This window comes from Salmo trutta, chromosome 38 (assembly GCF_901001165.1).
Source record: "Salmo trutta chromosome 38, fSalTru1.1, whole genome shotgun sequence".
NCBI lineage: Eukaryota > Metazoa > Chordata > Actinopteri > Salmoniformes > Salmonidae > Salmo > Salmo trutta.
The window spans coordinates 12,648,325-12,672,940 of record NC_042994.1 but is presented as its reverse complement, the minus strand read 5'-3'; the positions used below and the strand labels follow the sequence as shown (position 1 = coordinate 12,672,940).

Sequence of the window (24,616 nt, the reverse complement as noted above, 5' to 3'; positions counted from 1 at the left end):
AAACCTAAAGCATGTATTTAAATGATGTATTTACCTGTGTCTGTGTGTTCTTCCTCGATGCGATGGCGCGGTTGAAGATTGTAGTGATCAGGTGTTCTAGTGCAGAGTGGAGAGATGGCTCTGCTTTTATAGGGTAACGCTGACAGAGAGAGGGAGGGTGGGGAGTTCTCAGCCCAATCCATTCCAGCAAAATGTTTATTTTCTAGAGAACTGAAGAGGATGACTCAGTTCCAGAGAAGCTACGTGAGTGTCACAAGAGCAATATATTTGTCAAGCACTAAAACGTATTATATCTCAAAGGGCCACATCTTTAACTACACCCTTACAGGTAAATCACTGACAATCAAGGGAGTTTGATCACCTAAAATAATAAAACAATGATTAGCCTGAGAATGCAAAAATTAGCAACCATGTGAGAGTCTCTGAGTTGCTATCTATGTGCAGCAGTTCTCTTGCTCATTAAAACTGATCTCAGATAATGAAATATTTTGTATCTGTAATAATTGTTATGTAGCTTCATCTGTAATTAATAAAGAGTGTTAAGAAACAGGAGGTTCCCTGGTGGCGTTTCATTTTGGGGTTGTGATCGACCCAGATCTTTCCTGTTTCAGCTAAATTCACTTCTATGTCGACAGTCTGGATGTAGGACTTGGGGTGACCCTCAGTCAGGAGCAAAAATCTGATATCAACTTTGGAGGGGACAATTACATGAAATGTTCTCAAGAGCAATTCCTGAGGGGGACACCAAAAGTAGTGCTGTAACACATAGCCTACATTGTAATATGGTAAATGTATATTGAGGAACCAAAGAAATAAGGTGTTTGCCGTACTCCTAACTACCAGTACCCAAAACTACACAACTAATCACAACAGCAATACCATTGCCTTTAACAAATCTTAGTTCAGTCACCAGTTTAAGTTGAGAGTGGGGGTATCCATGGCATTTTCCAATTATGTTCCTATTTTTCAAGTAAAACAAATTGAGAACCTTTCATAATGTTGCCAAACAAAGACTCAACAAACTTACCTGAGACTCCCTGTCTCTGCCAGTCTGTCCCTGCATATCTGTCCCCGACTCTGCTGTCTGTGTGCCATCTGTTGCCTGCTCTGCCTAATGATATCATTGTGAAACATTTCCATTAGAATTTCATTTCTTTCTTATGAACATTTTATCAACTAGTTTTTGAGATATTAGGCTACTAGGGTTCTTACTTTGTGTTTTGGTGTACTGAAAAATACTCTTGATGTCCGTCTTTTATTTTTCTGCCATTTTTCTACCTGGCTGGCTGGCTACACACACACACACAGTGTGTAGGTTATTTACAGTAGGAGATGGGCTTCTATCATCTTATATTTTATCATTCTATTTGGGCTTCGATCTAAAAGGTAGCTAGCAAATGTGAAACGGATTAAAATGACAAGAGTTGACAGCTGTATGAGTTCACCATTTACACAACATATGCTGCAACCTTTTGTAATTTTAATAGTTTTTTCATATTGGCTGGCTTCCAACAATAGCTGAATTTGCAAAGCTAGCGAGCACCAATTCCGTTTCAGTGGTGTTTGCTATAATCTTTGCTACCCAGGTTAAATAAAGGTGAAATAAAATAAATAAATAAAAGTTCCCTTGCGACAATTTAGCTTTTGCAACGAGACCATTAAATATATTTAAGACAATGGTAAAAGAGAGTGTAGTTCTGTTCAGTTTGGACTTCAGTTTATCGCTAACCTTATCACAGGGACTTTGAATCACTAACTTACATCATCTGCATGCTGATCTTGGAATAAATTGACGATATCAAAGATTCCATCTTTGACGAGGCCACATAAATGGAATAGGTACTAGCTAGCTTAATAGTTAATATATGCGCGCTAGCTCTGCATATTCAGCTAGTGTGTGTGCGCGATTGACTGGATTAATCTCACGTCAGTTACGTTCATTGAGTGCCTTTCAGACAGTAGATATGACCCCTCTGTTACCTTGCCAACTAAGGAACTGGCAGTGGATCAAACCATTGTGAGGCAAAGGGTGGGGTGGTTGCAATCTTTTGAAACTTAAAAATGCGCTATTAAGTGTCTATAATCAGCACAATTGCTTTCATTGCGTATTATTAATATTATTTAAATTACATAGTTATGTTTCAGTGATATATTGGGGGGGACAAATCATATTTTCCCCAGGATGGGGGGGTCGTGTCCCCCCCGTCCCCCCCGGGATTTCCCCCCCTGCCCTCAGCATACTCTGCCAGGAGGTTGTCCAGCCCATGAAGTGGGGATTCCTCAGGGCAGCTATGTGTATTGTCACTTTCCAGTAACATAGATGCTCTTAGGGAGAAGGCTCTACTTAAAGGTGCCTACCAGGATGAGTATCGAGTGGCCCTTCAGGAGTTGACACCTCTCGATGAGGTCAATGAGAGCCATCTTCTCCGAGAGAGAGATTTGACAGTGCTGAAAGAAATGTGGTTGTCAGTATTACGAGTTTGCTGGGAACACTGCTTTGAGCATCATAATTGTTTATTTTTAATTCATTTTTACGCTGGTGCTGGAACTGATTCTAATATCAATGTGTTTTATAATCCCATGTGGCCACATGGCACTACAATAAAATACACTATATACAAAAGTATGTGGACACCCCTTCAAATTAGTGGATTCGGCTATTTCATTCACACCCGTTGCTGACGGGTGTATAAAATCGAGAAAACAGCCATGCAACCTCCATAGGCAAGCATTGGCAGTAGAATGGCCTTACTGAAAGCTCAGTGACTTTCAATGTGGCACCGTCATAGGATGCCACCTTTACAGCAAGTCAGTTCGTCAAATTTCTGACCTGCTAGAGCTTCCCCGGTCAACTGCAAGTGCTGTTATTGTGAAGTGGAAACGTCTAGGAGCAACAATTGTTCAGCCGCAAAGTGGTAGGCCACACAAGCTCACAGAACGGGACTGCCAAGTGCTGAAGCACATAAAAATCATCTGTCCCCGGTTGCAACACTCACAACCGAGCTCCAAACTACCTCCTGGAAGCCACATCAGCACAATAACTGTTCGTCGGGAGCTTCATGAAATGGGTTTCCATGGCCGGTCTTTCCGCTTGATGTTAGAACATTGCTGCGGAGACTTGTTTCCATTCAGCCACAAGAGCATTAGTGAGGTCGAGTACTGATGTTGGGCGATTAGTCCTAGCTCGCAGTTGGAGTTTCAATTCATCCCTAAGCTGTTCGATGGGGTTGAGGTCAGGGCTCTGTGCAAGCCAGTCAAGGTCTTCCACACCGATCTCGACAAGCCATTTCTGTATGGACCTCACTTTGTGCACAGAGGCATTGTCATGCTGAAACAGGAAGGGCCTTACCCAAACTGTTACCAAAAAGTTGGAAGCAGAGTATCGTCTCCAATATTGTATACTGTAGCATAAAGATTTCCTTTCAGTGGAACTAAGGGGCCTAGCCCGAACCATGAAAAGCAGCACCAGACCATTATTCCTCCTCCACCAAACTTTACAGTTTGGATTATGCATTGGGGAAGGTAGCGTTTTCCTGGCATCTGCCAAACCCAGATTCGTCCATTGGAATGCCATATTGTGAAGTGTGATTCATCACTCCAGAGAACGTGTTTTCACTGCTCCAGAGTCCAATGGCGTTGAGATTTACACCACTACGGCAGACGCTTGGCATTGCGCTTGGTGGTCTTAGGCTTGTGTGCGGCTGCTTGGCCACGGAAACCCATTTCATGAAGCTCCGGACGAACAGTTCCTTTGCTGACATTGCTTCCAAAGGAAGTTGGGAACTCAGTAGTTCCGATGTTGCTCCTAGACGTTTTAACATGGAAGACCCATGTTAAAAACTCAGTCGCCTCCAAGCAACACAATGCTGCATCAGAGGGAACAAGTTTCAGCCAGTGTGCGCTGCACGGCACAAAAAAGGCCCTCGGATTGATATCTTGCACTCCCTTTTGAACTCTGCTGTGCCTCCCCTGCATATTCGCCCCGTTGTCATACCCCTGCCCTCTCATGTCCATGATGGGGATGCCATGCTTCTGTAGTTTTGAGATGAGCAACTCGGTCATGCCCACCCCCGTTGCGTCAAGCAGTTCACTAAACTCCAGGAAGTGCTCTCTCGTGTGCACTGACCCATCGTGCGCACTGACCCGTATTGCTCGGCTGAGGTAGACTAACTTATGATAAGCTGTAGACCACACTATCTACCAAGAGAGTTCTCATCCATATCATTCATAGGCGTCTATTTACCACAACAGACAGATGCTGGCACTAAGACCACACTCAACCAACTCAATAAGGCCTTAAGCAAACAAGAAAATGCTCAACCAGAAGCGGCGCTCCTAGTAGCCAGGGACTTTAACGCAGGCAAACAAGTTTGACCAACTTTTTAGCAGCATGTCACATGTGCAACCAGAGGAAAACATTTTTACTCCACACACAGAGATGCATACAAAACTCTCCCCCGCCCTCCATTTGTCAAATCTGACCATAATTCTATACTCCTGATTCCTGAATGTACGGCCCAGTACATCACTGGGGCCAAGCTTCCTGCAATCCAGGACCTATACAATAGGATGTGTCAGAGGAAAGCCCATAAAATTGTCAGAGACTCCAGTCACCCAAGACAGACTGTTTTCTCTGCTACCGCACGGCAAGCGATACCGGAGCGCCAAGTCTAGGACCAAAAGGCTCCTTAACAGCTTCTACCCCCAAGCCATAAGACTGCTGAACAATTAATCAATTCGGCACAGGACTTTAACATTGCCCCCTCCATTTGTTTGGACACTGCTGTTACTCGCTGTCTATTATCTATGCATAGTCACTTCACCCCTACCTACATGTACAAATGACCTCGAACCTGTACCCCCGCACACTGACTCGGTACCGGTACCCCCTGTATATAGTCTCGTTATTGTTATGTTATTGTGTTACTTTTTACTTTAGTTTATTTGGTAAATAGTTTCTTAACTCTTCTTGAACTGCACTGTTGGTAAAGGGCTTGTAAGTAAGCATTTCTACACAAGGTCTACACTTGTTCTATTCGGCGCATGTGACATATAAAGTTTGATTTGACTTACAGTTGACCGGGGCAGGGGCAGAAATTGGACAAACTGACTTGTTGTAAAAGTGGCATCCTATGATGGTGCCACATTGAAAGTCACTGAGCTCTTCAGTAAGGTCATTATACTGCCCATGTTTGTCTATGGAGATTGCATGGATGTGTGCTCGATTTTATACACCTGTCAGCAACGGGTGTGGCTGAAATAGCTAAATCCACTAATTGGAAGGGGAGTCCATATAGTTTTGTATATATAGTGTGTATGTAGCTTTTTGTTTACCTTCTATCGGTCTCATTCTGAATGTCGCAAAATCCTTAGATATCTGCACGAACCCTAGCATAAATGATTAATCAGCGATATACAAATTGGCTTAATTAATGATTTACTAACTAACTAAATAATCACACAGCATTACATGAACACATAAACAGTTGGTTATTGGTTACTAACACAACGCAATAAATGGTCCCTAGTGGGCTAAACCGATATGACGGCTTGGTAGACAATGGAAAGGGGTGGGGACAGATCAGAGTGGGAATGTGGGAGAGACAGAGAGTGGGCTTACAGTACATACATGTGGAAAATACGGTTATCGTCAATATGGATATTTATCACCATAACAACCGCACTGCCCCTTTAACTTGTAAAATAGTGAACTTTACCTCTGCTTTCCTATCCTAGGTGAGAAGCCCAATGTGTGCCAGGTGTGTGGCAAAGCCTTCAGCCAGAGCTCCAACCTCATCACTTGCAGCCATCAGCACAGTGGCAACCAACCCTACCACTGACCCAGCTGCATCTTCGGTTTCCAACGCAAACAGGAGAACCACTGCACATACTTTCATTCTACGACCCTGCTACCAGCTGATCTGAGATCAGTTTTAATGAGCAAGAGAACTGCTGCACATAGATAGCAACTCAGAGACTATCACATGGTTGCTAATTTTTACATTCTCAGGCTGATCATTGTCTTATTATTTTAGGTAATCAAACTCCCTTGATTATCAGTGATTTACCTGTAAGGGTGTAGTTAAAGATATGGCCCCTTTGAGATATAATACGTTTTAGTGCTTGACAAATATATTGCTCTTGTGACACCCACGTAGCTTCTCTGGAACTGAGTCATCTTCTTCAGTTCTCTGGAATATAAACATTTACCTGGAATGGATTGGGCTGAGAACCTCTGTCACAAGAATTTCTATCCCAATGTTCTAGCTGAACTCTTTTATTACTCCATCTGTATCCTAGAGATTGTAAGGCTCTAAGTTTTAAGAAACAGATAGAGTCCCAGCATACAAATGATCAATTCTTTATTCAGAGAGCTCTGCCCTCTCAAGTTCAGAGCCCATTTTTTACACACACACACACACACACACACACACATCAGTCGAGAACCCCACCCCGCTTTAGGGGGGCTGTATTTTTCCACTGTACACATACATTGTTTATCATAATATGCAACATGTTTCATCATCTTCTGCCAGACTAACAGTTTCTCCACTCCACGGGTGGGGACAGAATGTCCTGTTATTAGTTTCACAACTTGTCTGTCGATAGTTCCTCTTATCATTTGTTGTTGCAACTACACCTTGCTTACACAGGCCAAAAGAAACTTAATGTCCTAATTCTATCCTGCCTACGCTGCACACATTATCAACTTATAGTCTTATGTGTCTAATGGATTTCACACACAGTGATACAGTTTCAGGGTGAAATATCTTAGAAGTATTTGTATTTTTAAAGTAATGACTATCAACTTCCCACCCTCCCTCTCTCTGTCAGTGTTACACTATAAAAGCAGAGCCATCCACTCTGCACTAGAACACCTGATTACTACAACCTTCAAGCACAGGAAAGATCTGGGTGGATGAGGACAGGGTGGATCACAACCCCAAAATGAAACGCCACCAGGGAACCTCCTGTTTCTTAACACTCTTTATTAATTACACATGAAGCTACATAACAATTATTACAGATACAAAATATTTCATTATCTGAGATCAGTTTTAATGAGCAAGAGAACTGCTGCACATAGATAGCAACTCAGAGACTCTCACATGGTTGTGATGTGTCTTTGGCATCATTAAACTGAAGATGAATCTTTATCAAAAATGCTCTGTAATTATTATTGCGTGATTAAACTACTTAAATCATGTAACTGTAATAACCCGGCCATCATGGCTAGCTATTTTGACACCCACCAAGTTTGGCACTCACAAAACTCAGATTTACTATAAGAAAAATTGGATTACCTTTGCTGTTTTTTCGTCAGAATGCACTCCCAGGACTTCTACTTCAACACCCAATGTTGTTTTGGTTCCAAATAATCCATAGTTATATCCAAATAGCAGCGGTTTGTTCTTGCGTTCAAGACACTATCCGAAGGGTGATGCGCCGGCGCGTATCGTGACAAAAAAATTCAAAATATTCCATTACCGTACTTCGAAGCATGTCAAACGCTGTTTAAAATACATTTTTATGCGATTTTTCTCGTAAAATAGCGATAATATTCCGACCGGGAGACGTTGTATCCCTTCAAACACTGAAAGAAGAAAATGGTGTCTTCACATGCACGCGCGCACCCGTGTCATTGTTCTCAGATCGACCACTTTCCAAATCCCCTACTGTTTTTCGCCCAGGGACAGCAGAGTCATCATTCCCCATTCTGGCGCCTTCTGAGAGCCTATGGGAGCCTTAGAAAATGTCACGTTACAGCAGAGATCCTCTATTTTCCATAAAGAGGCTATAGAAGGACAAGAAATGGTCAGAGAGGGCACTTCCTGTATGGAATCTTCTCAGGTTTTGGCCTGCCATATGAGTTCTGTTATACTCACAGACACCATTCAAACAGTTTTAGAAACTTTAGGGTGTTTTCAATCCAAATCAAACAATTATATGCATGTTCTAGTTTTTGGGCAGGAGTAATAACCAGATTAAATCGGGTACGTTTTTTATCCGGCCGTGAAAATACTGCCCCCTATCCTAAACAGGTTAAACAGTCTAAAATCACATTACAGAATTTCACAAATAGTTCCATCTTTACTCATTCTTTCTATACAACAAGTAAATGTAAGCCTCATAACTGAGACTTTTGTATAATCAGGATTATGGTAATGTGGCTGTATTGTCTCTCATGAGTTTCACAAAATTGTACCAAATGGACCAGTTCGTAGCTCGTTACTTCACCGATCTTTTATACATTCTCCAGAACATGAATGTCATTCGGTTCTCCAGTTCTGTGAAGTGGAAGAAATTCCTTTGTTCTCTCTATGAAACTCACTCTCTCTCTATACTTTCTGGCCATGAGGCAGGATTCTTCTCCAGGAATTTACGACCTGAGGTTGCAGCAGCCTGGGTGTAGGAGAGATTTAAGAGAGGGGGATGATGCAGAGGGAGGGGATGGTGCTCGCTGTTCCCAAAGAGGGCAACGTCATGACCTTCCCCCCCTGGTGGTTTGGATCTTGTAAATCCTGCAAGATACAAATCAACATAAAATAATGACCATGTGATGTCCTGTTTGTGGATCATCGTTGCAGTCCCCTCTGGTGGTTGAACTTGGTAGGCTCTCTGAAAGCGGAGCAGTCCACCACAAGGATGGGCAGTTGATGTCCGGTTGGTGATCGCTGTTGCGGTCCCCTCTAGTGGTTTACCTTGGTAGGTTCCCTGAAAGCTGCAAAGTACCATAGGAAGGGCCAGGGGATGTCCTGGTTGGTGATCGCCGTTGCGTTCCCCAGCTCTGGTGGTTTACCTTGGTAGGCTCTCTGACAGCGGGGTATGCCGCCACAAGGATGGGCCGTGGGTGTCCGGATTTGGGATTGCCGTTCCGGACCCGTCGTCTGGTCGTCGTCCAGACTGAAAGATCTGGGTAGTAACTTAGGCAGATGTTAACGATGCACACACACTCAAGAAATATATATAATTACATCTATTCCCCAATGAGCGGCGTTGTGGCACTAAGTGATGGTTATATGGGGACTTTGTTTATGGCTCTATCACTTCCTAAGTGTCAAGGGAACTGAACCGAAAAGGAATGAAAGCATAAACAAAAGATATACAAAATATAGTTCTCACACAAAAATCATCTAATTGGACTGTATTCTGTATACGTCCAATGTTCTGGCAAAATGACTATCATGGCATTGTCTCTAATGTCATATCTAGGGTTTTCCTACTTGGTGTGTTGCTTAGGCACTATCCTAAGTTGATAGCTATATGATAAGTCTACAGCTATAAGGCACTAGTTTTGGGCAGTCTACAGGGATGACCTATGGACTTCTGGGAAGAAAACTGGTGAGTGCTGTAGAGTAAAAGGCCTTAAATTACATTTTCAACTTTACTAAGGCTGGTATTTTGCTTGGACCCTTAACGTGGAGAAAGTTCACAATGTCTCATTTAGAAAACAAATCAATTTGGATATTATTTAAAAGATCCACTTGAAAGGTAATTCTGGCAATTTCACCTATTTAGTTAAATTGAATGAAACGTTTGGTCCACGTTTGGATTTCCCCAACTTCTTTTAAGAGATGTACTTGCGATTCTTCACCACCAGTGATGCAGAATGCTGAAATCAAACGGAATTACAAAGGGCGGGACTTCCGTCGCACAAGGCGGAGGAATTTAAACGGGACACAGGAAATAATGTTTCCATTTTGTTAGCTTAGCATCTCGTGCAAGCTAATCCTACTTTGTTCAGGAATCTCATTTCCAAGCACAAAATAGCGTCCCCTCACCATGGAAAGGGTGGGTTTACTAGTGACGTCTCACATTAATCCATTCGGCATTCTTTGCTAGGGTTATGTTGACCGGAGCGATACGGTACATAAATACAGATATGCCTGTGGTCTGCCCACACTGGCTTAGTGCTGTAGGCGGACAGAATACTTTGGCTCGAACAGAACATATTATCTCCTCATTTCTAACCTTGCTGGCTCTATGCCCTTGCTCTAGAAGTTAATATTGACCGACAGAAATAGTACCGTTTGGCCTAACGGACTAAATCTGGATTTTATCACTCATTGTTCTGACGCTAACGACACACGATCGGAGGCACTCTGTAGCCTCTTCAAATGGGAACACACACAACCAATTTGTATAGAAAGCAGTCTGTTTGTACAATTCTGTTTGCAAAATTGATATATAGAATTCCACAGCAAAGTCCAATTCTATCTTAGATTCCTCACAGGGGGCACCATAAATCTTGTGTCTTTGGCATCATTAACCTGAAGATTAATGTTTCAAAAAAATGGTCTTATTATTACGTGATTAAACTCCACCATGACCGGTTTGGCGGTGGGTCAGTCATGGTGGGGGGTGGCATTTCTTTGAGGGGCCGCACAGCCCTCCATGTGCTCGCCAGAGGTAGCCTGACTGCCATTAGGTACCGAGATGAGATCCTCAGACCCCTTGTGAGACCATATGCTGGTGCAGTTGGCCCTGGGTTCCTCCTAATGCAAACAATGCTAGACCTCATGTGGCTGGAGTGTCAGCAGTTCCTGCAAGAGGAAGGCATTGATGCTATGGACTGGCCCACCCGTTCCCCAGACCTGAATCCAATTGAGCACATCTGGGACATCATGTCTCGCTCCATCCACCAACGCCACGTTGCACCACAGACTGTCCAGGAGTTGGCGGATGCTTTAGTCCAGGTCTGGGAGGAGATCCCTCAGGAGACCATCCACCACCTCATCAGGAGCATGCCCAGGCATTGTAGGGAGGTCATACAGGAACGTGGAGGCCACACACACTACTGAGCCTCATTTTGACTTGTTTTAAGGACATTACATCAAAGTTGGATCAGCCTGTAGTGTGGTTTTCCACTTTAATTTTGAGTGTGACTCCAAATCCAGACCTCCATGGGTTGATAAATTGGATTTCCATTGATTATTTTTGTGTGATTTTGTTGTCAGCACATTCAACTATGTAAAGAAAAAAGTATTTAATAAGATTATTTAATTCATTCAAATCTAGGATGTGTTATTTTAGTGTTCCCTTTATTTTTTGAGCAGTATATTTCATTATCTGAGATCAGTGTTAATGAGCAAGAGAACTGCTGCACATAGATAGCAACTCAGAGACTCTCACATGGTTGCTAATTTTTACATTCTCAGGCTGATCATTGTTTTATTATTTTAGGTGATCAAACTCCCTTGATTGTCAGTGATTTACCTGTAAGGGTGTAGTTAAAGATATGGCCCTTTGAGATATAATACGTTTTAGTGCTTGACAAATTATTTGCTCTTGTGACACTCACGTAGCTTCTCTGGAACTGAGTCATCCTCTTCAGTTCTCTGGAAAATAAACATTTCGCTGGAATGGATTGGGCTGAGAACTCCCCAACCTCCCTCTCTCTGTCAGCGTTACCCTATAAAACTGAGCAATCTCTCCACTCTCCACTAGAACACCTGATTACTACAATCTTCAACTGCGCCATCGCATCGAGGAAGAACACACAGACACAGGTAAATACATCATTTAAATACATGCTTTAGGTTTAGGTTTAAAATCACTATTGGCCTCATGGTAATGACCCCAGGCTTAATTGCTACAGAGAGATGTGTGGGGACAAGATCAACCTTATGGTGACATACATGGGCACCTGACTTTGTCTGAAAGTGATTTTAAAAATCCTGCAATTCTACACTTTTTCTTCACAGGAGGAATCCATATTTATGAACAGAACACAACTATTTGTTCTTAGGTTCTGACACAATAAATGAAATTGTACTCCAGTACTTAAATGAAAAAATATAGATATTTTTAGAACACAAGGGCATAAAACGATATGGGCGAATATATCTATGCTTATATGCCAACAGTTCGCAAAACAATGCCTAATTTATTATAACCATTACAGACAACAAATCCTAATTGCTAAATTGACCCATATATATATTGTCAATAAAAAGTGCCATTTGAAACCATAATCTTAACAGGTTATATTATATCATGGAACACAATCTTCAAAAGGCAGTAACCTCAGCAGGCGCGTAACTGTAAAAGCCTAGGGCTGTACATCTTAATTGGCACCTTAATTGGGGAGAACGGGCTGGTGATAACGACTGAAGCGGAATCAGTGGAATGGTATCAAATACATCTAATACATGATTTCCAGGTGTTTGATGCCGTTCCATTTGTGCCATTCCCGCCACTTTTATAAGCGTTCTCCCCTCAGCAAGATAGTCAGAAATGGGGGATACTTCAGTCTTGTATCAATATGATACCAAATATTATGATCTCAGTATCTAGAGCATCTTCCACTGCAATGACATAGCCTTGTTTTGTTAATTGGATCATTTGTTAGATTTGTCTTATTTTTTGATACTACGTTTCTTAGTAAAATGTCTACAAATATATGTTTTAGTGTAATGATGTTATTGCCTATGTTAGGTTGCTTTTCAACACTGAGTAGAAGACCCATGTATGCATTTATAAGTTATATTCTTCATGAATTAATGGGTAGCCTATTCATTTAAATAATCAAAAATGGCTGTAAAAATCAGAGTGGGCATTTCAATTATGAACGACCTGACCCACCAGGATTTTATAGTCCTTTGTTCCTTGCACAGGTCAGATATATCAAGTAAAAAAAAACATAATGTAATATAATATAATATTTTTCCAAATGAAAAAAGTTGGCAGTGTGAAGGCATGTGCGTCTCTTGCCTGGAACAGTTACTCTCAAATAGTGAACATTTGAAACAGGCTAATTTGGCAGAGTTGAACAACAATTTTTTTCAGGGTTACAAACCAAAATCTGTCTTCTTTTCAATATACAGACGTTCGATTTAGTTTAATACCTCTTAGGGATCCCTTACGGCTAGAATCCCATTGCCGGGATCGATTTGACAACATCCGGTAAATTGCAGAGCGCGAAATTCAAAAATACTACATTTGTAATATTAAACATTCATGAAGATACAAGTGTCTTACATCATTTAAATGTTTAACTTCTTGTTAATCCAGCCGCTTTGTCAGATTTCAAAAAGGCTTTACGGCGAAAGCATACCATGCGAGTATCTGAGGACAGCACCCCGCATACAAAAGCATGAAAAACATTTTCCAACCAAGCAGATGCATCACGAAAGTCAGAAATAGCGATAAAATAAATCGCTTACCTCATCTTTTTGCAATCCCAAAGGTCTCAGTTACACAATGAATGGTCGTTTTGTTCGATAAAGTCCTTCATTATATCGTAAAAATGTCTGTTTATTTGGCGCATTTGATTCAGAAATACACAGGTTCCAACTCGCCCAACATGCCTACAAAGGATCTAATGAGTTACCTGTAAACTTGGTCCAAACATTTCAAACAACATTTCTAATCCAACCTCAGGTACCCTAATATGTAAATAATCGCTAAAATTTAAGACGGAATAAATTGTTTCCAATACCGGAGAAAAACAACGAGGAGCGCGTTCTCATTCAAGCGCACCAAAGACTAGAGCCCACCTGAGTGACACTTAGAAAGAATACTTCTTCATTTTTCTAAAGACTGTTGACATCTAGTGGAAGCCATAGGAACTGCAATCGGGGTCTTAATAATTATATTTTCCCATAGAAAAGCATTGGAAAATCCAATGACCTAAAAAAAAAAACCCTGGATGGATTGTCCTCAGGGTTTCACCTGCCAAATCAGTTCTGTTATACTCACAGACATTATTTTAACAGTTTTAGAAACTTTATAGTTTTCTATTCAATACTACCATGCATATGCACATCCTAGCTTCTGGGCCTGAGTAACAGGCAGTTTACTTTGGGCACCTCAGTCATCCAAACTTCCGAATATTGCCCCTTTGCCTTAACCTGTTGGGGATAGGGGGCAGTATTTGCACGGCCGGATAAAAAACGTACCCGATTGAATCTGGTTACTACTACTGCCCAGTAACTAGAATATGCATATAATTGTTTGATTTGGATAGAAAACACCCTAAAGTTTCTAAAACTGTTTGAATGGTGTTTGTGAGTATAACAGAACTCATTTGGCAGGCCAAAACCTGAGAAGATTCCAAACAGGAAGCGCTCTCTCTGACCATTTCATGGCCTTCTTGATCATCTCTAACCAAAACAGGGGATCTCTGGCATAACGTGACATTTTCTAACGCTCCCATAGGCTCTCAGAAGGCGCCAGAACGATGAATGGTGGCTTTGCAGGCCCTGGCTGAAAAACATTAGCGCATTTGGATAGTGGTCGATATGAGGACAATGAGACTGGAGGCGCGTGCACGAGCCGACACCATGTTTACTTTCTCTCTCGTTGAACGAAAACAACGACTCCCGGTCGGAATTTTACGAGAAAAATCGCATAAAAATTGATTTTAAACAGCGTTTGACATGCTTCGAAGTACGGTAATGGAACATTTTGAATTTTTTTGTCACGAAACGCGTCGGGCGCGTCACCCTTCTTTACCCTTCGGATAGTGTCTTGAACGCACTAACAAAATGTCGCTATTTGGATATAACTATGGATTATTTGGAACCAAACCAACATTTGTTATTGAAGTAGAAGTCCTGGGAGTGCATTCTGACGAAGAACTGCAAAGGTAATCAAACTTTTCTAATAGTAAATCGGAGTTTGGTGAGTACCACACTTGGTAGGGTGTCAAAATAGCTAGCTTGTGATGGCCGGGCTATCTACTCAGAATATTGCAAAATGTGCTTTCACCGAAAAGCTATTTTAAAATCGGACATAGCGAGTGCATAAAGGAGTTCTGTAACTATAATTCTTAAAATAATTGTTATGTTTTTTGTGAACGTTTATCGTGAGTAATTTAGTAAATTCACCGGAAGTGTTCGGTGGGAATGCTGGTCACATGCTAGTCACATGCTAATGTAAAAAGCTGGTTTTTGATATAAATATGAACTTGATTGAACAAAACATGCATGTATTGTATAACATAATGTCCTAGGATTGTCATCTGATGAAGATCATTAAAGGTTAGTGCTGCATTTAGCTGTGGTTTGGGTTTATGTGACATTATATGCTAGCTTGAAAAATGGGTGTCTGATTATTTCTGGCTGGGTACTCTGCTGACATAATCTAACGTTTTGCTTTCGTTGTAAAGCCTTTTTGAAATCGGACAGTGTGGTTAGATTAACGAGAGTCTTGTCTTTAAAATGGTGTAAAATAGTCATATGTTTGAGAAATTGAAGTAATAGCATTTCTAAGGTATTTGAATATCGCGCCACGGGATTACACTGGCTGTTGAGTAGGTGGGACGCAAGCGTCCCACTGGCCCAGAGAGGTTAATTTATTCAGTGGTGTAAAGTTCTTAAGGAAAAATACTTTAAAGTACAACTTATGACATTTTGGGGGGTATCTGTACTTTACTATTTATATTATTTGACAACTTTCACTTCACTACATTTCTAATGAAGATAATGTTCTTTTTACTTCATGAATTGTCCCTGACACCCAAAAGTACTTGCTACATTTTGAATGCTTAGCAGGACAGGAAAATTGTAAAAATCATACCCTTGTCAAGAGAACATTCTACTGCCTCTGATCTGGCGGACTCACTAAACACACATTCTTTGTTTGTAAATGTTGTCTGAGTGTTTGAGTGTGCCCCTGGCTATATGTAAAATAACAAATTGGTGCAATCTGGTTTAATTAATATGAGGAATTTGAAATGAATTACACTTTTACTTTTGATAAATAAGTATATTTTAGTAATTACATTTACTTTTGATACTTAAGTATATAGACTTTTACTCAAGTAGTATTTTACTGGATAACTTGAGTCATTTTCTATTGAGGTATCTTTACTTTTACTCAAGAATGACTATTGGGTAATTTTTCCAAAACTGAATTGAATCAACTTAACCCTTAATTACCCTCTTTCTCTCCCCCTCTCTTTCTCTCCTTTCTCTATCGTTGCAGCAATGGATTGTGCTTCAACTGTCGTCACTTCACATACCAACAGCAAAAACGACTGCAATAAAAAGAAATGTGTTGCCCCATGTCCTACTGAATCAGGCAAAAACATATCAGGTCAAAACATATCAGGCCAAAACATATCAGGCAGTGTGGGCGGAAGTATTTCCATTGGCAACCAGGCCAATACCATCACTCATACCGGTATGTAACCCTATCCAGCGGGAGGGAATCTACATATGAATGAATTTATACATCAATTCATATTTTATTGTTTTGTGGCCATTCAACATGGGAATATAACACACATTGATATTAGACATTTCAAAGCATAAAGCAATTACATGTCCATATACATACACATTTCACAGCTCAGTTCCAGCACCAGCATAACAAATGTTTTATTGTTGCTCATAGCAGTGTTCTATGCAAACTCCTAATACTGACAACCACATTTATTTAATTACTGTCAATGACTCTCTCTCGTTCTCTTAGCTTAACAAACAACTCCCAGAAAAACTGTCGCACCCAGCATCACCATAGCCAACATAACAGGTGGCAAAGTGGGTCTTTACTACAAGGCAGAGAAGATGGCTCTCTGTGACCTCATCGAGGGGAGACAACTCAGGAAGGGCCACTCCATTCTCATCCTGAAAAACACCTTTAAGAAGACCCCTCTTCCTCCTCTATGTCACTGGCTTCCAAGTAGAAAGTGACAATACATACAGATTAAACTACATACAAATAATTGATTAAAGATAAAGAGAGAATAAATCTCAGATAAGTGAAAAAGTGCTACAAGATATACTTTGATTGTATGGTCGAATTCAACAATGTAATCAATGTAGGTTTTTGACAAAAAAAAAAATGTTACCAAACTGAGAAAATGTTAGTATGTGTTCTGTAAGATGTTATCATGAGTGTGTGTGTGTGTGTGTGATTACATTACATGATTGGGGTTGCCACCAGATATCCTACATACTGATACTAATTTCAACAAAGGTCAACAACACAATATTGTAATCAAAGTTTTATTTCTAAGGTTGTAGTCATGTTATTTCAAGCATACAGTGTGTTGGTGCAAGACACTTACAGGGAGCACAAATATATATAACAGAGACAAAATCTGCACATTTCCTCATTACATTGGATTTGAAAATCATTTGAACTAGAATGTTAGATAAATGCAGTGTTTCCCAACTAAAGGTTTGATGATTAGTTGAATCAAGTGTGTTAGTGCTAAGGAAAAAACTAAAATACAACTACTTTCACGCCACATGGCTCTGTCCACCCACCTTACAATTCTGGAAAGAAACCATACACAAACTGCCCACCCTTTTGGGTCACAGCCTTCCACTCTTCCCATCCTTCTGCCTTCTTGGAGATCATCAGTCCATTTTTATTGCCTTAAAATATCGCCAAGAAAACAATATTACTCAGCTAGAAAAACAGAAACCAAGTGTGTTTGTCAATGGATTAACCTCCTCACAGACCACATCACAATGGGAAAATTCACCAAAGACTAAATTCAAACCTTCAACGAACACTGGACCCCACTCCTCTACTCCTTGCCGCTACCGCTGAGCTGATCCCACCCTAGTGTTTCCTCTACCACCCAAGTTGCTATTAGCATTTATTTGTATACATTATATATATTTATATATTTGTATACATTATATTATTATGGAGCAGCAGTTGAAAGTTACAACGTTTGATAGTTGATAGATGTTGTACAGTCAGGTCCATAATTATTGGTACTCTTGAAAAAGGTAATAAAAAAATTCTGAGCTATATTAAATGCAATTCTTTGGGGGAAATTGTATTCTTTTAAACTACCTGTTTTGAATACTCCAGCACACTCCCCTTGCGAGGTTAATTACACTGAGCCTTTAAAGAGAGAACACATTGGGAGGAATTTTAGACCATTTCTCCAAATATAATCTTTCCAGATCCTTTATATCCTTTGTCTACTCTTACGGACTGCCCTCTTCAATTAAAACCACAGGTTTTTAGGGGCTCAAGTCCAGAAACTGAGATGGCCATTGCAAAATGTTGATTTTGTGTTGAATTCACCATTTCTTTGTGGATTTTGATTAGTGCTTAGGGTTACTGTCTTGCTGGAAGATCCACTTGCTGCCAAGTGTCAGCCTCCTGGCAGTGACACTTGCCACAAAACCAGGTTTTTGGCTAAAATGTCCTGGTACTTGGTAAATTGCATGATGCCGTTGACCTTAACTGGGCCCCCTGGACCATAGGAAGCAAAATAGCCCCATAACAACAAAAATACACCCCTATTTTTTACCGATTGTATGAGCTACTTTTTCTGCATATGCTTCTGTTTTTCAACGTCAAACCCGTCACTGGTGTGCGAGGCCAAAGAGCGCTATTTTCATGTCGTCTGACCATAGAACTGGTTCCAATCCAAGTGTCAATGCCGTTTATCAAACTCCAGGCAGTGCTGTGGTCGGATGACAGAAGGCTATGGCCTTGTTATTCACAGAATAATTCCCGGGTTCTCATGTCTTATTACTTAAGTATTTGCATTATTTATTTCATAGTCTTTTTGTTTTCATCTTTATGAAGGGTGCCAATAATTATGGTCCTGACTGCATATACTGTAAATGTATTTGTATTGAACAGCGACAGAGCAACGTATTGAACCCAGATCTCCAAGCCCAAAGGCAAACTCGCTTCCTTCCCATTGCTTCAACTGGCAAGGGTTGTTTCATGTCCCCACGCTTCACTCTACCAAGTCTCTCACGTATACACACCTCTCCAATAGCCTCAGAGACACCATCCCACTCTGACACCAGTGTAGCGAACAACAATGTAACATCCCTTGTGGGTCTTAAATCCAAGTTTTCCAGTCAGTAAGCAAACCCCTGCACCAATAGGGTTAACCAACTAAGGGAAGATTCTAACAAGCCTATACAAGCAAGGGTATTTAACATAAATTACATTGCTATATATTTTTATTGTCCTACGACATGGGGGATGGAAATGTCTAGTCATTTGAGGAAGTGGACAAGAACACCACTGGAGAGGACTACTCCAATGATATTGTTGCCAGGACTAAATGGAACAGCAAGGCTGAAGATAAATTCACCAGAACACTACAATTAAATGAGTACACGACCGTTGTATGGTCTCTTTCACCAGGTCACAAACAGCTGTTTTGTTAACATGACAATACGTATTTTGTGGTATATGTGAAAAATAAAACGTTTTTTAATAACATTTCTATTCTTGTGTCTGGACATCATTACTGTATTCAATAGGCTACTACAAATATACAGTTGATGTCGGAAGTTTACATTTACCTTAGCAAAATACATTTAAACTCAGTTTTTCACAATTCAAATCAAATCAAATTTTATTGTTCACATACAAATGGTTAGATGTTAATGCGAGTGTAGCGAAATGCTTGTGCTTCTAGTTCCAACTGTGCAGTAATATCTGACAGGTAATCTAACAATGTCACAACAACTACAAGTGTAAAGGAATGATGAAGAATATGTACATATATATATATGGATGAGTAATGGCCGAACGGCATAGGCAAGATGCAGTAGATGGTATAGAGTACAGTATATACATATGAGATGAGAAATGTAGGGTATGTAAACATTATATAAAGTGCCATTGTTTAAGTGACTAGTGATACATTTATTACATGCAATTATTAATTATTAAAGTGGCTTGAGATTGAGTCTGTATGTTTGCAGCAGCCAGTCAATGTTAGTGATGGCTGTTTACAATCTGATGGCCTTGAGATAGAAGCTGTTTTTCAGTCTCTCGGTCCCAGCTTTGATGCACCTGTACTGACCTCGCCTTCTGGATGATAGCGAGGTGAACAGGCAGTGGCTGAGACAGTTGTTGTCCTTGATTGTGGGCGGAGCAGTTGCCGTACCAGGCGGTGATACAGCCCGACAGGATGCTCTCGATTGTGCATCTGTAAAAGTTTGTGTGTTTTTGGTGACAAGACAAATTTCTTCAGCCTCCTGAGGTTGAAGAGGCGCTGTTGCTGTTGCGCCTTCTTCACCACGCTGTCTGTGTGGGTGGACCATTTCACTTTGTTCGTGATGTGTACGCCGAGGAACTTGTATGCCGAGGAACTTGTGTATGCCGAGAATACTAGATTGGCGCCGACAGTGATGAATGCCTCGCTTCGCGTTCTTAGGAAACTATGCAACATTGCAACATTCTTAGGAAACTATACCAACATTACGACCAGGAATACGACTTTCCCGAAGCGGATCCTCTGTTTGGACCACCACCCAGGACAAGGATAGTAAGTTCATCAAAGATGTGGTACCCAAAGACACATGATGCCGCGGAGCTGAACAGACGTTGACAAACCGAGCTCTTCAAAATGTCCTATTATTACCTAAATAACAACGTTGAAACAATATGCTAACATCGGCTGATAAATTGTCAAATACTTACCTTCCCAAAAAGCCATGGACCTCCGACCGAGAGGCAAGAAGGACGACCAAAACGTTGTTGAATCCCAAGACAACGATAACGCCACAGCTAGCAAGTTTAGCATTAGCCCTCATATCTCAGACGACAGTTCCAGACTATTGCTCTCGGCAGCCTCGCAAGACATGCTGGCTACTCTTCTCCGGGAAATTCAGGATGGTAACAAAGGTCTTTCTATGAAAATTGACAAGAAATCGGCTGAACTCCATTCTTCCATCGACGACCTGAAATCCTCCATGAATGATCTCCTTCTGAGAACGACTGAGGCCGAGATGCGCATTAGCACAGTTGAGGACACCGTCGCTCGACATGACCAGGTTCTGATAGAACTGCAGAAGGATAATGCCTACCTCAAAAACAAAGTAGACCAGATGGAGAACCAGAGCAGACGCAGTAATATCCGTGTGGTGGGATTGAAAGAGGACAGCGAGGGCCGTGACCCGGTCCGCTTCTTCACTCAATGGATCCCGGATGTCCTAGGCATAATCAACTTCACCAAGCCGCTGGAAATCGAACGCGCCCACAGAACATCAGCGCCGAAACCCCGGCCGTAGAAGCCCCCACGTGCCGTTCTGGTCAGGTTCCTCCGTTTCCAAGACAGAGAGAAGATACTGCAACTCGCAAGAGCCAAAGGGGACATCACCATCGATGGCAAGAGGGTCAGCCTTTTCCCGGATATGAGTGCCGATCTCGCCAGACGTCGCAAGCAATTCAGACCTGCCGCCAAAGCACTGAAGGAGAAGAACATCACCGGCTACCTCATCCACCCTGCGCGGATGAAAGTTCAGTACAAAGGCCGATGCCATATCTTCAACACACCGGGAGAAGTGTTCACTTTTCTCAAAGAACCGAACCGCGACTGAAAAACGGTCTCTCTGGGGGATAAGATCCAATCTGTTTGTTTTCTCTTATCTGGACTGAACTGCTGATATCGGATCCGTTTACCCCGCTATCCGGTTGCTATAATTGATTTGTACATTTTCAACTAACCGTTTTTCCCCGGGGTGAGTTCTATTACATTTACAGAAGACTATATTTTGGTTTAGTCAATATCCACTGGGCGAAGCAATAAGTGGGTTTAGGCCCACCGCTTCCCCCCCATTTATGTTTCTCCTCTCCCGAAAAGAGACTCAAGCAGCCCTTACCATGGGCAGTAATTATTCAGCCATAAATGTCTATTCACAACGTTTGTTTTCAATTTAGAGAGCTCACAGGTTTTAGTTTACGCCAAGGTTTAGCTAGTAAGAGTAAGATGGAAAGCGAGCAGCAACGTATCTCTACAAGTGTATTCATGTTTGATTGTTGGGATTGTTGTTTTAGTCTGACAATCGGGGTGGGTGGGATTTTTTTTCTCCTTTTTTTCCATGTTTATTGTTGTTTCCTTCCTAAAGAGACACATAGGTCACTTCTGTGTTCAAACCAAAGTTGAAACATTTCCTGACTATTTACATATGAGAGATTTCCATTCGGTTACATATTTCAAACCCAACCTATGCTTAATCCACTAAAATATGTCACATTCAACGTAAAAGGCCTTAACAGCCCGATTAAAAGGAAAAGAGTCTATACATACCTTAAGAAATTAAAGGCTGACATTGTGTTTCTACAAGAAACACATCTTACAGCCAGCGAACACAAGAAATTGAAGAGGGAATGGGTAGGACAAGTTTTTGCGTCCTCTTTTAACTCCAAAGCAAGAGGAACTGGGATTTTGATAAGTAGACACATCCCCTTCTGCGTCAACAACACCATCTCTGATCCCTCGGGCAGGTTTGTTTTGGTGCAGGGGTATATGTTTTCAGAGTCTTGGACCCTGTTGAATATTTATGCTCCTAACTTCGATGACCATATGTTTATACAGAATGTCTTCCTTCAGGTCGCTCAAGCACCACCAGGATGGCTACTGGTTGGAGGAGATCTACATTTTTGTTTAGATACAGTTCTTGATAGGTCCTCTGATAAACCCTCCCTTCTTACCAAAGCCGCCAAGCTCACCATGTCATTCATGAAAGATCTTAATTTACTAGACATCTGGAGACAGTTGCACCCATAGGATAGGGACTACTCTTTTTATTCACACCCACACAAGACACACACACGCATAGATAACTTTTTACTATCGACCCAACTGTTTCATAGAGTGTTAGATATCGAGTATCTCCCCAGATTGCTTAGCGACCATTCTCCTCTGGTATTATCAATCTCCATTCCTAACAAGGTAAATGGAGCATATAGATGGAGACTAAATCCTATACTCCTAAAGCAACCTGAACTTTGTGCATTTATCAAAGAGCAGATCAATATTTTTACTTTGACAAACAAACCCTCTGCTCCTGACAGTTTCATTCTTTGGGACACATTGAAAGCCTATCTGAGGGGACAGATCATTTCCTATACTAAAGGGTTGAAGAGAAAACACGGTGCGGAACTGAATGTCCTTGAATCTGAAATCTGAAACCTACCAAAGAGGCCCGACTAAAGATCTATATAGGCTTTTGGTAAATAAAAAACTGAAATATAATATTCTGAACACATATCAAGCTGAGAGGGCCATCACTAAATCAAAACAGCGTTATTACGAGCTTGGAGAGAAAGCTCACAAAGTACTGGCATGGCAACTGAAAGCAGAGGAAAGTAAGAGGACAATTAATGCTATAGAAACCCTTACTAATGAGATATCTTTCGACCCTACCGAAATTAATAATACCTTTAAGAAATACTATGAAGACCTCTACACTTCCCAATCAAGCGATGATCTGTCGGAGATCGACTCCTTTCTCTCCTCTCTCAACCTCCCATGCCTGTCAGAGGAAGACAGAGAGCGCCTGAGTGAAAACTTCTCTGTTCCTGAATTGGTGGAAGCCATTAAATCCTTACCTTCTAATAAATCTCCTGGGGAGGATGGCTTCCCTCCAGAGTTCTATAAAGAATTTAGGGAGCTGTTGGTCCCCTACATCATGGAGGTACTTAAAAAAGCTGGGGAAGACAACTGCTTTCCAGAGTCTTTCTCTCAAGCAGTGATTACTGTAATCCACAAGAAAGGGAAAAACCCGCTAAAGTGCGCCTCCTCTAGACCAATCTCTCTCCTTAACACAGATTGTAAACTCGTCACCAAGATGCTATCTAAGAGACTGGAGTCATGTCTTCCCCTGCTGGTCAACCCAGATCAGACTGGCTTCATAATTAATAGACTGTCCTCCAATAATCTCAGAAGGTTCTTTGATATAATTCACCTTGCTAACAAAAACAAAATACCTAGTGTCGCAGTCTCCCTCGACGCTGAAAAGGCCTTTGATAGGGTTGAATGGCCATACCTCTTTCGCGTCTTGGAAAAGTTTGGTTTAGGTACCGTGTTTGTAAATTTGATAAAATCACTCTTCAAATCTCCTAAAGCTAGGATTGCTACCAATGGGATTACTTCCTCCTCTTTCCCTCTCTATAGGGGGAACAGACAAGGTTGCCCAATTAGCCCCCACCTCTTTGCCCTCGCCATCGAACCGTTGGCTGAGGCTATTAGATAGTGCCCTGACATACATGGCTTTGAGGTGGGCCCCCATACCCATAAACTATCACTCTTTGCGGACGACCTTATCTTATTTCTAACAAACCCAGAACACTCCCTCTCTCACTTGCAGATCCTACTACAGTGTTATAGTTCTTTTTCTGGATATAAGGTTAACTTCGATAAAAGCGAAATCTTACCGCTGTCTGTCTTTGACCATCATACCATCAAGCACAAGTTTCCTTTTCGATGGTCGCCTCTGGGCTTCACATATTTGGGCATAATGGTGGATGGTAACCTGAACAACCTCTATAAACTCAATCTGGCTGGCTTGTTGCAAAAGGTGGAGGGTGACCTGTGTAGGTGGATGGACTTGCCTCTCACCCTACTGGGTAGAATCAATGTGATTAAAATGAAAATCCTTCCCAGATTTCTATATTTGTTTCAATCTCTCCCTATCCCTGTGCCCGCAGCATTCTTTTCCTCTCTCGACAAGCTGACCAGACGGTTTATCTGGCATGGCAAAACCCCGAGGGTTAGCCTGGACAAACTGACCCTGGATTACGGTCAAGGGGGCTTAAACCTCCCCAATTTTAGAATGTACTACTGGGCTGCACAGTCTAGGTTTCTGGCTCAGAGGTTTGACAATGGTCCCTCTCCCTCATGGTTGAACATTGAAAAGCGTGAGATGAATGATGACACGGGGGC

At 41.4% G+C, this 24,616-nt stretch overlaps 1 long non-coding RNA gene across 1 annotated transcript; it reads left to right on the top strand.

Annotated features, from left to right (window-relative positions):
* Positions 1-11,378: 11,378 nt before the first annotated feature.
* LOC115177820 (uncharacterized) lies at positions 11,379-16,816 on the top strand. Its single transcript, XR_003872507.1, has 3 exons — positions 11,379-11,510; positions 15,931-16,128; positions 16,420-16,816. It is a non-coding gene; the product is annotated as an uncharacterized LOC115177820 (long non-coding RNA).
* Positions 16,817-24,616: the final 7,800 nt, after the last annotated feature.